Consider the following 15,166-nt stretch of genomic DNA (forward strand, 5'->3'; position numbering starts at 1 on the left):
ATTATTGTATTGTTTGTTTTGTAATAAAACCTGCAAAATTATTTATATCACATTAATTTGTAGTGATTATTTGAATGGAAATCAATTTAACTTGCAAAGGTGTCACTTCTTGGGTTTCTATAATCAAGATTTTCTTGCAAAGGTGGCATGTCTTGGGTTTCTATAATCAATTGTCTCCTGTGATAATGTCTGCCGCCCCTCACTACCTTTCTACCCTCATCTCCCCTTACGTTCCCACCGAAACCTCCATTCACAGGACAAATCCCTCCTCTCAGTACCCTTCTCCACCACCGCCAACTCCAGGCTCCGCTCATTCTGCCTCGCCTCACCCTATGCTTGGAACAACCTTCCTGAGCCCTTACGCCAAGCCCCCTCCCTGCCCATCTTCAAGTCTTTGCTTAAAGCCCACCTCTTCAATGCTGCGTTCGGCACCTAACTCTTACAGTTCAGTAAATCCAGACTGCCCCAATTTGACTGCCCCTTTCTGACTGACTGTTCATTTGTCTCTTAGATTGTAAGCTCCTTGAGCAGGGACTGTCCCTCTATGTCAAATTGTACAGCGCTGCGTAACCCTATTAGCGCTTTAGAAATGTTAAGTAGTAGTAGTAGTAGTACAAGAGAAATGTAGAAAAATGATTTGATGGAGTTATATAGTGTTTAAGCTTTTTAAAGGGATAGGTTGAAAGTCAACTAAACTATGACGTACGTCAAAGAAGCTGAAGAAGAAAAGAAGTGTGAACTGCCATTCTGGGGTCAGACTAAAGGTCCATCAAGTCCAGTATCATTTTTTCCAGCAGTGACCACTCCATGTCACAAATCCCTGGCAGGATCCCAAAACAAAGAGGGTCGATATTCAAAGCGATTGAACTGGCCAGAAACAGCTCCTGGTCAGTTAAGTCACCGGTTCAGGGCTAACCACTAATTTTCAGTTGCACTTAACTGGTTAGTGCTGCTAAAAATTACAAGATAGCACCAATCTGCTTCTTGCTGGCCTCCCACTTAGTCACCTCTCCCCTCTCCAGTCGGTTCAACACTCTGCTGCCCGTCTCGTCTTCCGCCAGGGTCGCTTTACTCATACTACCCCTCTCCTCAAGTCGCTTCACTGGCTCCCTATCCGTTTTCGCATCCTGTTCAAACTTCTTCTACTAACCTATAAATGTACTCACTCTGCTGCTCCCCAGTATCTCTCCACACTTGTCCTTCCCTACACCCCTTCCCGTGCACTCCGCTCCATGGATAAATCCTTCTTATCTGTTCCCTTCTCCACTACTGCCAACTCCAGACTTCGCGCCTTCTGACTCACTGCACCCTACACCTGGAATAAACTTCCTGAGCCCCTACGTCTTGCCCCATCCTTGGCCACCTTTAAATCTAGACTGAAAGCCCACCTCTTTAACATTGCTTTTGACTCGTAACCACTCGCCTCCACCTACCCTCCTCTCCTCCTTCTTGTACACATTAATTGATTTGATTTGCTTACTTTATTTATTTTTTGTCTATTAGATTGTAAGCTCTTTGAGCAGGGACTGTCTTTCTTCTATGTTTGTGCAGCGCTGCGTACGCCTTGTAGCGCTATAGAAATGCTAAATAGTAGTAGTAGTAGAACTAAAAATTTGCTAGTTTGGGGGTGTTCCAGAAGTGAAGTCAGTACTTGGTCAGTTAAGTGCTAAAATTCAGACTTGCCATGGGTTACCACTTAAATAGGACTGCATACAAGTCAGTCCTGTCTTTTTGTAGTAACCCATAGCTGGTTAAGTGCTAAATATCACACTTAACTGGCTATACACATTAGCTGTCTTTGGAAACCCAGAAATTCAATATTGATGTCTGGACATGGCCCAGCATTGAATTTCTGGGTTTAACATTGACGGCAGTCAGCAAAATGCTGATCGCCACTGGCTGAATATTGAGTACAGAGTTTTCATGCAACTTACCCCCAAGTCTACTTTTTTTTGTTTGTTACATTTGTACCCCGCGCTTTCCCACTCATGGCAGGCTCAATACGGCTTACATGGGGCAATGGAGGGTTAAGTGACTTGCCCAGAGTCACAAGGAGCTGCCTGTGCCTGAAGTGGGAATCGAACTCAGTTCCTCAGGACCAAAGTCCACCACCCTAACCATTAGGCCACTCCTCCACTGTTGCTACTATTTGAGATTCTACATGGAATGTTCCAACATTCCATGTAGAAGTCAGCCCTTGCAGATCACCAATGTGGCTGTGCAGGCTTCTACATGGAATGTTGCTAGTGGAATAGCAACATTCCATGTAGAATCTCCAATAGTAGCAACATTCCATGTAGAATCTCCAATAGTATCTATTTTATTTTGTTACATTTGTACCCTGCGCTTTCCCACTCATGGCAGGCTCAATGCGGCTTACATGGGAATCGAACTCAGTTCCTCAGTTCCCCAGGACCAAAGTCCACCACCCTAACCACTAGGCCACTCCTCCACTCCACTTACTTACTTCATGGACTCTTTCTCCAACAACTTGTCTTTCCTGACTTAAACACTACTAAGTGTACAGCGCTGCATATGTCCTGTAGCGCTATAGAAATGATAAGTACTACTACTACTACTACTTATCATTTCTATAGCGCTACAGCTTTCGAAGGTTGCCCTTCTTCGTCAGATCGGAAATAAGCAAATGTGCTAGCTGACAGTGTATATAAGTGAAAACATTCAAGCATTACTATGACAGTCTGACAGGGTGGGAGGATGGGGGTGGGTCGGAGGTATGCATGGGGACATCAAAGCATATCATTGATATTCTAACAGGATGTCAGCTAGCACAGTTGCTTATTTCCGATCTGAGGAAGAAGGGCAACCTTCGAAAGCTAATCAAGAAATGTATTAAGTTATGTCCAATAAAAAAGGTATCATCTTATTTTCTTTTCCATGTTTTATTTTGTTTGATTTCTATTGATATCGTTTTAGAGATGCAGTGCCTACACCTGTGTTGACAACTGCAGGTTTTTCTCTGATGTTATCATTTAAAAGTTCCTGCTAGGAGTCACGTGATGCACTGAGAGCCAGCTGAGCTCCGGGGCCCCCGCTTCTCTCCTCACCCGATAACCAGCCGAAAATCATCCTAAAGAAAGATTTTGGACTTGTAAGAGTGATCGCGAGTGTGTATGGAACAATTCCTGGTCTCCATGCCGGTCGGAACTTGGAAACGGAGTGTAAGGGTCAAGAAAGGGAAACTTTCACCAACGACCGCGGAACCCAAGATGGCGGATGGTGTGCCGAGAGCTGTTCAAGCCACCCTGATCCGTCTCAGCATCTGGTCTTCCACAGTCCATTTTAGACTCTCATACCCTTTCCCTTTTACCCTGTTTCCCCAAAAGTAAGACATCCCCTAAAATAAGACCTAGTAGAGGTTTTCCTGAATTGGTAGATATAAGGCCTCCCCCAAAAGTAAGACCTAGCAAATTTTTGTTTGAAAGCAGGGCCGCCGAGAACCGGACAAGGCCGCCCCCCCCCCCCCCCACCTGAGGTCACCGGGCCCCCCTCCACCCACCCTCCGTCGCTCCCGGAACTAACCATAAACGCCTCCTTTCACCTTCGCAGCAAGCAGCAGCAGGGCAGACCTCTCCTTCCTTCCATGCCCCGCCTTCAAGGACGTTACGTCAGGCGAGGGCGGGACACGGAAGGAAGGAGTGGCTTGCCCTGTTGCTGCTTGCTGCGAAGGTGAAAGGAGGCGTTTAAGGTTAGTTCCGGGAGCGACGGAGGGCGAGCGGGCCAACCCCGATCCAACCCCGATGTTTCCCCCAAAAAATAAGACAGCCCCTGAAAATAAGACCTAGCGCATTTTGGGGGGCAAAAATTAATATAAGACAGTGTCTTATTTTGGGGGAAACACGGTACTTCCTACCCTGTTCCTTTTACCCTGTCTAATGTAATTGTATTTGATACCTGTACAATGTAAGCCACTTTGAGTCTGCTTAATGTGGAAAAAAGTGGGGTATAAATGTTCATAAATAAATGTATTAATTTTTCATTCACACAAGTATGTGAAACAAATTTAAAAAAAGCCCCCAACTTGGGAAAATCTCCAAACCAAAATTGTCGTGTGCACGTCTTCAGCACAAATATTTAATTAAAAGTAGGGAAATGATATACCATATTGTACTGTAATTTTTTAAATGAATCTGCTGTCTGCTGTTTCTCCGTACTCTGCCTAGAAATACTGCTGAAGGATGAGATATAGATATAAGTACATAAGTACATAAGTACATAAGTAGTGCCATACTGGGAAAGACCAAAGGTCCATCTAGCCCAGCATCCTGTCACCGACAGTGGCCAATCCAGGTCAAGGGCACCTGGCACGCTCCCCAAACGTAAAAACATTCCAGACAAGTTATACCTAAAAATGCGGAATTTTTCCAAGTCCATTTAATAGCGGTCTATGGACTTGTCCTTTAGGAATCTATCTAACCCCTTTTTAAACTCCGTCAAGCTAACCACCCGTACCACGTTCTCCGGCAACGAATTCCAGAGTCTAATTACACGTTGGGTGAAGAAAAATTTTCTCCGATTCGTTTTAAATTTACCACACTGTAGCTTCAACTCATGCCCTCTAGTCCTAGTATTTTTGGATAGCGTGAACAGTCGCTTCACATCCACCCGATCCATTCCACTCATTATTTTATACACTTCTATCATATCTCCCCTCAGCCGTCTCTTCTCCAAGCTGAAAAGCCCTAGCCTTCTCAGCCTCTCTTCATAGGAAAGTCGTCCCATCCCCACTATCATTTTCGTCGCCCTTCGCTGTACCTTTTCCAATTCTACTATATCTTTTTTGAGATACGGAGACCAGTACTGAACACAATACTCCAGGTGCGGTCGCACCATGGAGCGATACAACGGCATTATAACATCCGCACACCTGGACTCCATACCCTTCCTAATAACACCCAACATTCTATTCGCTTTCCTAGCCGCAGCAGCACACTGAGCAGAAGGTTTCAGCGTATCATCGACGACGACACCCAGATCCCTTTCTTGATCCGTAACTCCTAACGCGGAACCTTGCAAGACGTAGCTATAATTCGGGTTCCTCTTACCCACATGCATCACTTTGCACTTGTCAACATTGAACTTCATCTGCCACTTGCACGCCCATTCTCCCAGTCTCGCAAGGTCCTCCTGTAATCGTTCACATTCCTCCTGCGACTTGACGACCCTGAATAATTTTGTGTCATCGGCGAATTTAATTACCTCACTAGTTATTCCCATCTCTAGGTCATTTATAAATACATTAAAAAGCAACGGACCCAGCACAGACCCCTGCGGGACCCCACTAACTACCCTCCTCCACTGAGAATACTGGCCACGCAATCCTACTCTCTGCTTCCTATTCCTATTTTTTTTAAAACTCCACATTTTCTACATCATTTCTGTGGTAAATATTCATATTTAAACTGGCTATGTAAAAAACTGCCTTCTCTCAATCCAGCTAAAAGTGTGCCAATGCCTTTAGAGGCCCTTTTACTAAAGGGCTGCCATGCAGCAACCCGAAACTACCTCCGGCCCAGCGCGGGTGCTGGTGCTAGTTCTGCCCCCAGCACGTGCCATTTCTTGCGCTAGCAGAAATATTGAAAAGATATTTCCGCAGGGGTTACCTAGTGGTAACTGAGCAGTGTCATGTGCTGCCCAATTACATAGTAACACAGTAAAATAGTAGATGACGGCAGAAAAAGACCTGCACGGTCCATCCAGTCTGCCCAATAAGACAACTCATATGTGCTACTTTTTGTGTATACCCTACTTTGATTTGTACCTGTGCTCTTTAGGGCACAGACCGTATAAGTCTGCCCAGCACTATCCCCGCCTCCCACCACTGGCTCTGGCACAGACCGTATAAGTCTGCCCAGCACTATCCCCGCCTCCCAACCACCAGCCCCGCCTCCCACCACCGGCTCTGGCACAGACCGTATAAGTCTGCCCAGCACTATCCCCGCCTCCCAACCACCGGCTCTGGCACAGACCGTACAAGTCTGCCCAGCACTATCCCCGCCTCCCAACCACCGGCTCTGGCACAGACCGTATAAGTCTGCCCAGCACTATCCCCGCCTCCCACCACCGGCTCTGGCACAGGCCGTATAAGTCTGCCCAGCACTATCCCTGCCTCCCAACCTCCAGTCCCGCCTCCCACCACTGGCTCTGCTATCCAATCTCGGTTAAGCTCCTGGCAGGTTAGTACAGAAGTCCTTACTGCCACCTCAATGGGTGGTGATAAATGCTCCCCCTGAAATGGTCTCGCGGCAAGTGCAAACTTACCGCACGGCCATTTCATTTTCGGCTATTTTCAATTGCTGCGGTAAAGGGGCCCTGGCATGCGGCAAAAACGCCCGTCGCCATTAGCGCAGGGCCCCTTTTACTGCAGTTTAATCAAAGGGCCCCTAAGCCAATTTAGGGAAAGCACTGAGGAACAAGCGTGCATTGAAACGTCTATACACAAGGAGCCTGAGACATAAAATGGGAGAGCTGGAATACATTGCACACAATGAAAAACTGGATTATTATAGGCATCTCTGAGACCTGGTGGAAGGAAGATAACCAGTGGGACACAGTGATATCGGGCTACAAATTATATCATAGTGACAGGGTAGATAGGATTGAAGGAGGGGTAGCACTGTATATTAATGAGAACCTTGACTCTGATAGGCTGCAAATATTGCAGGATACAAAACCACTATTAGAATCTTTGTGGGTCAAAATTCCACGTGAAAAGGGGAAAAAATGGTGATAGGAGTGTACTACCGTCCACCTGACCATCTCTCCATGTTGTGCATCAGTGTGTGTGTGTTTTGGGGGGAGGGGTTGGGGGGCGGTGGTTGTGTGTGTGTGAGACAAAGATCATGTGTCACAAAGATAGATTTTGTGTGTGTGTGTGTGTGTGTGTGGAAGTGAAAGAGGGTGGGGCAAAGTTGGAGTGCGGGGGCAAGTATCAGTGTGTGTGTGTGTAACAATGTTGGGGGGGGATGTCTGGTGAACTGGGAGGGGTTGGCTGTTGGGTTTTACTGTTTTTGTCTTAGCGGTACAGGTGTCTTGTTAGTTTGGTGGGCTTGGGAGTGGGGGGGGGGGGCATACGTTGGGGAGGGGGCGGGGCGTGTTTTGCGATCTGTAAGTCTGCTTCACTGTGTGTGTGACATAGAGAGTGTGTCTGTGTGTGTGTGAAAGTGAGAGAGGGTGGGGTGGACTGTGAGGTTGTGTGTTAGTGTCTGTGTTTTTGTGGTATTGTGTGTGTGTCTCACAGTGGCTGTTGGGGGGGAAGGTGATCTGAGAGGGTGTGGCAGGGGGCTTGGAGGGGGGTCAGTGTTTGTTGGGGTTGGGGGGGGGGGTTGGCCATGTTGTTGCTGGCTCGTATTAGTGTGGTGTTGTAGTCTGTTTTTTTTTTTTTGTTTTAAATGTTGGTTTTGGGGGGGGGGGGGTTGGGGGATGTCCCATGCTGGCAAAGTGGTATGAAGTGGTGTGTGGCTCTGAGGGTGGTTATTGTTGCAGGGACAACTGTAGTGAGAGAGAGATTGAGTGTGCATCTATCCTTGTTCCGCATCCGTGTATGTGTGTGTGAGTGTTTTCTTGTGGGGTTTTGGGGAGAGGGGGGCGTTTGTTGTCTGCCTGTGTGTCACAGAGGCAGTTTGTGTGTGTTTGTGTAAGTGAGAGAGGGCGGGGTGGATTTGGAGGTTGGGGGTGAGTGTCTGTGTTTTTGTGATATTGTGTGTGTGTCTCACAGAGAGTTCATGTGTGTGTGTGTGTGTGTGTGTAAGTGTGTGAGGGTGGGGTGGATTCGGAGGTTGGGGGTGAGTGTCTGTGTTTTTGTGATATTATGTGTGTGTTTCACAATGAAAGGGGGGTGAGGAGAGGGTTTTGGTTTTGGGGGGGGGGGGGGTTGGGGGATGCCCCGTGCTGGCAAAATGTCTTGAAATGACGGGTGGCTTTGAGTGTGGTTATTGTTGAAGGGGTGATATAGAGAGAGAGCGAGTGAGTGTGCATGTTACACAGGTAGTTTGTGTGTGTGAGAGAGTGTGTCTGTGTCACAGTGTGTTTGTGTGTGTGTGAGAGAGGGTGGAGCGGTCTGGGTGTTTGCGGGCGAATGTGTGTGTTTTTGTGATATTGTGTGTGTGTGTGTGTGTGTCTGACAATGACAGGGGGAGGGCGGGGGGTGGTGAACTGTGAGGATGTGGCTGGGTGCTTGGAGGGGGGGTCAGCTTTTGTTGAGGGGTGGAGTGGGTTTTGACCGTGTTGTTGCTGGCTCATATTAGTGTGTGTGTGGGGGGGGTGGGGGTTGGGGATGTGTCTTGCTGGCAAAGTTGGAAGAACTGTTGGTTGTCTTTGAGGGTGGGGGTGAACTGAGAGGGTTTTGCAGGGGGTTTAGAGGGGGGTCAGCGTGTGTTTTGTGCTGGCAATGTTGGAGGAACTGTTGGTTGTCTTTGAGGGTGGTGGTGAACTGAGAGGGTTTTGCAGGGGGTTTGGAGGGGGGTCAGCATGTGTTTTTGGGGGGGGGGATTCAACTTCACTGTCATCGTCGGTGTTACGGCGGCCGGCAGCAGCGGTCCAAAGCATGTAGACTCGGCCCTTTTCTCTCTCATGTCCTGTTTCCACACGGGCGGGACCAGAGCTGTGAGAGAGAGAGAGAGAGAAGGGCTGAGACTGCATTTTTTGATTAGCTGCTGCCATTTACTGTAACTCCGACAATGTAAGTGCAGATGTTTTTTCAAATTCGGAGAGAGGGTGCCTGCAACTGGAAGGGAGGGAGGGTGTAACGGAGGGATGACGACCCTTGAACGTGGGGGGAGAGGGTGGGATCCTCTATGTCCAGTGGTGAGTCGTGACGGGATGGGGGAGAGTATGGGGGGATTGAACGGTGATTCGGGAGGGAGTCGGTTGGGGAGGAGGGGGAGGTCCGAAGTCGGAGAGGAGAGGGCAGGGGTCCGAAGTTGGACAGGAGAGGGAGGTCTGTGGCAGTGTGCACTGGGGAGGAGAGTGGATGAGGGGGGCTGTGGCCGGGGGACGGGGTCCAGTGTCATCTCGAGAGAGGCGGGGGATAGAGCACCGGGGGGGGGGGGGGGGGGGGGGTTGCCGAGTGTGTCTGTGAGGTGGGTTTACCGACTTTACCAGCAGTGTTCATGGCGGCTGTGTGTCGTTGACGTTCGGGCACGCTGTTTGGGCTGTTTTTTCAGTCCGTTGGTGTGCCTCGTGCTGCTTTCATGTGGTTGGTCAGTGTCGCTGGTGACGTACCAGGAAGTACTGACGTCATGAAATGGAGTTACAGAGAGCACAAATGCTTCAAGGTTTCAGTGCCACAGAGTCAGCTTCAGAACGTTGGAGATGCTTTTTATTATATAGGATGCGGCACCTGCTAGGTTAGACAAGCTTGGTTTAGAGACTTTAGTAAGAATTGTTCATTGCTCTACTATGTTTTAATGTCTATATTTGATATTGTATCATATTACTTCTATTTCTAGGATTCTATTTCATATCTCCGTTTACCCTCATTGATTGATTTTACTATTGTTTTGCTGTTAACAAAATTGTACCTCTTGTACACCACCTTGGATGAAATCTCTTCCTAAAGGCAGTTAATAAATCCCAATTAATCAATTCAAATGTTTAGACAGTGGCTTAGAGTAGGGTTACCATATTTGCGGAGACACCAAAAATAAAAATGGATGCTACCTTTCCTAAAGAAATATTCAATCATAGCAAATGTGTAAATGGCTTTTACTTAACAAACACCTTAATGCACACAGAAGACAATCTACTTTTCAAAAACTTCCGGATTTGAATTTGACTGAGTCTGAGCCCAAGCGTACTTATCAGAAGAGCAGATAAACCTCAACAGCTTTAGTTGGCTTCTGAGATAGGAGTGAAAGTCTTTGTATGACTTATGGTTAAAGTTGAGCTGCACAAACAAAATGCCTTTGACAGATTCAACCAGCAGGGAAACAAAGAGGAGATTGGCAATGCCTTTCTCTTTAGCACCCCCATGTGTCCAGACTGACTAATACGCCAGAGATAGTTTCATTATGTAGGTAGATGTGTTGGTCATAGGCACGTAAAAGAAAACGAGGACATTTTCCTAAAAATTAAAAAACATGGAGCAAGTCTAAGGTGATGCATGTGGGAAAAAAGAACCCGAATTATAGCTACTTCATGCAAGGTTCCACGTTAGGAGTTACGGACCAAGAAAGGGATCTGGGTGTCGTCGTCGATAACACACTGAAACCTTCTGCTCAGTGTGCTGCTGCGGCTAAGAAAGCGAATAGAATGTTGGGTATTATTAGGAAAGGTATGGAAAACAGGTGTGAGGATGTTATAATGCCGTTATATCGCTCCATGGTGCGACCGCACCTTGAGTATTGTGTTCAATTCTGGTCGCCGCATCTCAAGAAAGATATAATGGAATTGGAAAAAGTGCAGCGAAGGGCGACTAAAATGATAGCGGGGATGGGACGACTTCCCTATGAAGAAAGACTAAGGAGGCTAGGGTGTTTTAGCTTGGTGAAGAGACGGCTGAGGGGAGACATGATAGAGGTATATAAAATAATGAGTGGAGTGGAACAGGTGGATGTGAAGCGTCTGTTCACGCTTTCCAAAAATACTAGGACTAGGGGGCATGCGATGAAACTACAGTGTAGTAAATTTAACAAATCAGAGAAAATTTTTCTTCACCCAACGCATAATTAAACTCTGGAATTCGTTGCCGGAGAACGTGGAGAAGGCGGTTAGCTTGGCAGAGTTTAAAAGGGGGTTAGACGGTTTCCTAAAGGACAAGTCCATAAACCGCTACTTAATGGACTTGGGAAAAATCCACAATTCCGGGAATAACATGTATAGAATGTTTGTACGTTTGGGAAGCTTGCCAGGTGCCCTTGACCTGGATTGGCCGCTGTCGTGGACGGGATGCTGGGCTTGATGGACCCTTGGTCTTTTCCCGGTGTGGCATTACTTATGTACTTATGGAGGACATAACTGAAGAAGTCGAAAAGAAGGACATGTCCTCTTAAAAGAGGACGTACGGTCAGCCCATAGTTGCTGAAAGCAGATGGAACAATCACAAGCTCAGAGGTTCAAAGGGTCAGAGTGTTTGTTCAACTGTGGAATTATCTTCACTTGACTAACTGAAAGCCTAATGAGGCTTCAGACGTTTGGACCTTAACGTTTTAAAAGTACTAATGAATCTACGAAAACAATGGCCACTTATTTTCAAAGAAGTGAAAATGAATAAGGCAGGTGCAATCTGTTCAAGTCAGCAAATAGCGATTCATTTTGGATTTCTCACCTTTTCCAGCAGTACTTCATTACATTTGCAGAAATGCCCTGTTAAACTGTACAGTGCGGAGGTTGTATCAGCTGTTGTTCACTTAGGGATTCAGTAAAACATACGATTTGACCAGGGATCCCTAAATTTTTGCACATAACTGCATATGAATGCTAGGAAGACAGGCTGGCAAGGATGCTTTGCACATCTGTTTTTAGTCAAAATCAACGCATAGCCTAGTTAGGACAAAGCAAGGCTATAGGCACCAGGGAGCAGTTGAGGCTGTATGAGGGATGGTCTGTAAGTTGTTTCTGGCAGGGGGCCAGGAAGGGACAGGGAAGGAGCAGTGTCTGGTAACCAAAGATGAAGGATCAGGAGGTAGCGCTAGCAAGGCCTGTCCGCCTCTTCCTCCTCACATGTCTCCCAGTGGCTTTCAATCGAAGAAGCAGATGGAAGGGGACCCTGAGCTTTCCTGCCCTGCAGAGGCACCGGCTCTGCTTTACTGTTCCCTTCCTCCCAACTCTACACTGGGGTTCAGTGGTCCTGACTAAAAAATGCAACTTTGAGGCCAACAACTAATTCTCATCCTTCAGGTCCTTTGGAACGTGATATCTAAAACCAGTCTTTGGTTTTAACTGCAAACTTAATTAGCACAAAACAAACACCACCATTTTTCTCATTTTCATTTCTAAGAAGGCATGGATGTTTATATAATTTTTTTAAACATTCTCCTCTTATGGTGATACATTTCAAGGAAAAAGGGTGTTGCTCCGCTGACCCTGATCAGAGCTCCATTCAGGTGTCACATTAATGCATGTGAAGTGTGAACACAGCACACAGACAGCTCAAGCATGTGATCAAGGGGAAAAAATGAGTGGTGAGTGGCTAGAATAGGTATAAATCTGTATTCCTCAACCCCCCCCCCTTAAAAAAAACACCAATCCATATCAAAACCAGGGACAGGCCTGGGCTAGGCAACAGCCTAGGGTAGAAGAATCTGGGGGCAGTGCTGCAGCTCCAGCATGGCAGGCGAATAGCACTTTTAATGCCTTTCAGCACTGGCCTGAACTCATGCCCTGGCGTACTCCACCCCTGCCAACAGGAAATCTGAAGAGGGGACGGGGCACAGGAGCTCAAAGGCCTCAGCTGTGAACTGCGCCAAAGGACCATCACTACGATAGCTAAGTAGATGTAGTTTAAGCAGGGATATTAGGCACCTCTCCATAAGCCAGTGTGTTACACCATAGTAACATAGTAAATGACGGCAGAAAAAGACCTGCATGGTCCATCCAGTCTGCCCAACAAGACAAACTCATATGTGCTACTTTTTGTGTATACCCTACTTTGATTTGTACCTGTCCTCTTCAGGGCACAGACTGTATAAGTCTGTCCAGCACTATCCCCGCCTCCCACCACTGGCTCTGGCACAGACCGTATAAGTCTGCCCAGCACTATCCTCGCCTCCCACCACCGGCTGGCTCTGCCACCCAATCTCGGCTAAGCTCCTTAGGATCCACCACTCCCTCTCTTCCCCTCACAGTCCCACATCTTCCTGTATCCCGCTCTCTTTGTTTTCCCCTCCCCCCTGCCTCTCCCCTTTCTCCTCCCAATCCTTGGTTTGAATAACTAATCTTACAGATATGGGCGCACTGATTAATTCTCTTTGTGTACGCCTACGGTGACCACCATTGTGGCCCTGTAGGTAGTCCTGGGAAACTGCTGCTGGTTGAAGAGCAATTCTGTGAATTAAATTTATGGTTTATTGAGATTTAGAATACTACTCTTCCTGAATTGAGGAGCCCGAAGGGGGCCTGCTGAGCTATTTTAAATCTAAGATGAGACAGAAGGCACTGGCTCCCGATCCGCTACCGTATTCAGTTCAAGCTTCTCCTATTGACCTTCAAGTGCACTCAATCTGCAGCCCCCCAGTACCTCTCTACCCTCCTCTCCCCGTATGTTCCCACCCGTAACCTCCGCTCTCAGAACAAATCACTCCTATCTGTACCCTTCTCCACCACCGCTAACTCCAGACTCCGCCCCTTCTGCCTCGCATCACCTTATGCCTGGAACAGACTTCCCGAGCCCATACGCCAAGCGCCCTCCCTGCCCATTTTCAAGTCCTTACTCAAAGCCCATCTCTTCTCCCTTGCTTTTGGCGCCTAACCACCCTCCCCCCATTCAGGATACCTACACTGACTACTTAGTTTGTCACCTTTAGATTGTAAGCTCTCTTGAGCAGGGACTGTCCTTCCCCATGTTTAAACTTCTACAGCGCTGCGTAACCCTGGCAGCGCTATAGAAATGCTAAGTAGTAGTAGTACCCTAGTTTTGGGAGCTCATGAAGTAAATTAATACTTTTCATCTACCACCAGAACTGGCAACACTACGCCCAGCTGATATAACCTGTTCAAGGTGGACCATATCACCTCCAAGAGGAGATTCCAAGAAAAGCAGCTGTGATAGGGTACGCTAACTCCAGAGTACAACCTACAACCATGCCAGCTTAGGTCCAGCATTCAAAAATCCAGAGTAAAAATAGGTACACTCTCAGTAAACCTCAGGACAGGTAAGTCGAATCATGGGAGGAATGGCCCCCTCCCACATAACCATCTTTTCCTTCACATCTAGCCACACAAAAAAATGACTGACCCCTATTTAATGAACAAGATCTCTAAGGAACCAGGAGTTTACATGGATGAAACCTACAAAAATTCCTATTCCCAGGCATAGAAGATGAGATCTAAGAATTAAACACCCCTATCTTCTGGAAGTCTATGGACTCTGGGCTGCCCTAGGTCATTAGCCATCTTCTGCAGGTTCTCTCCAAAAGAACTGAACCAGGAAAAGGCAGCTTACTCAAACACATTATTTATTTATTTATGTATTTATTTATTGCATTTGTATCCCACCTTTTCCCACCTATTTGCAGGCTCAAAGTGGCTTACAGAGTGTGGTTATGACATAGTCATTTCGTGATAGCAGGTACAATTCTTATAGTTTGAATGGTGGTAAGAGAAGATAGGCATTCAAAGTCAAACCCATTGACAAGCATCTCAACCAGAGGAGAGCAAGCCAACATTGATCTAGCCATACTCTTGGTCAATGCCTGGTTGATATTCGCTATTCCTGGGTAGTCAGCGCTATGTGTGTGACCACCCAGGACCAGTTACCAAATGAATGAATAAATGTCATATCAGAAAATGCTAGGGAGGTAAAGTTACTAGATGAAATAAATTGTTAAGTAGCTGGTTCAAGAACCGACAAGAGGGGAAGCGTTCAAGTCTGGTCGCTGTATCTCAAAAACAGATATAGCTGAATTAGAAAAGATTCAAAGAAGACCAACCAAAATGATAAAAATAATGGAACTCCTCTCATATGAAGAAAGGCTAAAGAGGTTAGGGCTCTTCAGCTTGGAAAAGAGACGGCGGGGGTGGGGGGGGGGGGATATGATTGAAGTCTACAAAATCCCGAGTGGTGTAAAATCGGTAAAAGTGAACTGATTTTTTACTCTTTGAAAAAAAGAGTTCAAAGACTAGGGGATACTCAATGAAGTTACATAGAAATATTTTCAAACAAATAGGAGGAAGTATTTTTTCACTCAATGCATAAGCTCTGGAACTCGTTTCCGGAGAATGTGGTAACAGCACATCTAGGTACACTATCTAGGTTTAAAAAAGGTTTGGACAAGTTCCTGGAGGAAAAGTCTATAGTCTGCTATTGAGATAGACATGGGGGAAGCTACTGCTTGCCCTGGGATTGCTGCTATTTGGGTTTCTGCCAGGTACTTGTGACCTGGATTGGCCACTGTTGGAAACAGGATAATGGGCTAGATGGACCATTGTGGCTATTCTTATGTTCTTAATATAAAACTGAGATATGCGGTTTAAAGCAATGTTTAGA

This window comes from Microcaecilia unicolor, chromosome 14, assembly GCF_901765095.1.
Source record: "Microcaecilia unicolor chromosome 14, aMicUni1.1, whole genome shotgun sequence".
Lineage (NCBI taxonomy): Eukaryota > Metazoa > Chordata > Amphibia > Gymnophiona > Siphonopidae > Microcaecilia > Microcaecilia unicolor.